Below are 1,794 nucleotides of genomic sequence, written 5' to 3' on the forward strand. Positions count from 1 at the left end.
TTGCACTGACAGCACAAAATAAAAGCATTGAACACATGAGACTGAGTGGTCGTTTGTCACTGGCAGGTAATGTTCCTAACAATTAGCTGTCCCCAGCCTGGGCTGGAGAAATGCAATTGTGGGGGACAAGGCTGCTCCAGCCTTTTGTGAGAAAACAGCGAAAGCTTTCAGCATGAAAATGGAAGGGGAATAATTCTTAGTAATTGCACCTTTTTTCCTCTAAACTCAGGTACAACATGCTTGGCCCTCAAATAGCATTCCAATTCCAGCCTGGGAAGGAGAGGCTGTCAGAGYGGGGACAGCTTCTCCTGCAGATCCTGGGCAATGACTGCAAACCTCTTCCACCAAACATTGCTCTGCCAGTCGTGGGGGAGGATGGGGGGACAGAAATTGCCTGTTTGCAGCACTGGGTGAACACAGAGGGTTACTTGTGGCTCTGCAGCAAGGACTGAGTTAGAAATGAGTACCCAAACCCGGGTGAAAGTGCAGGTGGTGCTGATTGCTCCCCTCCTGTGTTCCAAGCTGGTACAGCCGCAGCCGCCGCCAGATGCAGGGTGTGAACAAGGAGTGTCAGTATGGCTTTGTGGCAGCGGCTGTGGAGGAGCCTCCAGGGCCAGGTGAAACTGTAACTTTCTGTGAGATTGGAGCAGAGGATGATGCTGCTTTTCCCATTTCACCAGTAAGTTAAGAACAGAGGATGTACAGATGTACAGCCTTCAGCCACCTTGTGCCTCAGCCCTGTCCTGGGGCAGCAAGAGCACAAATGTGTGTTCTGTCAGCTCGGGTGCCACAGGCCCTGGGGAGCAACAAAGACACTTCATAAATAATCCTGACTTCCATGTGAGTCCAGCATTTGAATCTCTCTGCCTGATCCTCAAAGCCATKGCTGCTGAGATCTGTAGGGAGTTTGAGTCTTCCCAATCCAAATGCAGCCTTGTCCTGGACAAGAGGATGAAGTCAGCAGCTTCAGACAGTGGCAAAATTGCTGTCACACAAAATTTACATCAACTCTATGGGTCCATTCCACTGCTCAGTGATTTTTTTAAAAATGATTTTTCCTTTGTGTTTAGCTAGGTGTTGGTGAAAAGGGGATTAACTGCAGAMCTGGGAGGGGAAAAAATTTTATTTCCTTTGCTATCCCCTGTAAGTAACCCTGGAAGCAAAAACAGTAGGTAAAAATGACCCATTACATTTTTGTCTTAAATTCATGCAGCACTGCTGGTGTTGATAATGTTAACTGTATTAGGAGGGCTGCAAGCTCAGCTTTCAGTTTATCTCCTCCAGTTTTTAATTGCTGTACATTTAATTTGGCAATTCAATAATGGCTTTTCAAGATGGAGCTGCCAGGTACAAGACAGCATGATAAAAATAGCTRATTTGATTTTGAGCTGCTGTGCTGTTTTTAAAACAAAACAAAACATTTACACAAAATTATTTGTGAAATAATTGGTGGCCTTTGTGTTTCTGCCTCTGGAGGACCACTTGACTTGCACAGACATTTTTTGAGAAGGTACTGGGAGGTTGTTTTTCATTCTTTCTCTGAAAAAAGCATTCACCAGCTGAACCTCTTAAAAAGAATCAGTAAAGTTTGTGATTTATTTTATGAACTTTGAAGTGCCGTAGACCTGAGAAGTGCAGTCTTCATACTGGAGTCATTGACTGTTCCCACCTCAATCCCAGGTGCCATCTGTCATATCCCAAGCAGTTGCTGTCAAGCACTGAAGGGAATCTCTTCCGTTTTCAGGCTGTAGCTATGAATAATGTCTCCTTTTTTCCTACACAAATGGTTATCAC

Source organism: Malurus melanocephalus, unplaced genomic scaffold (assembly GCF_030028575.1).
Source record: "Malurus melanocephalus ecotype Western Australia unplaced genomic scaffold, MMel_1.1 scaffold_120, whole genome shotgun sequence".
NCBI lineage: Eukaryota > Metazoa > Chordata > Aves > Passeriformes > Maluridae > Malurus > Malurus melanocephalus.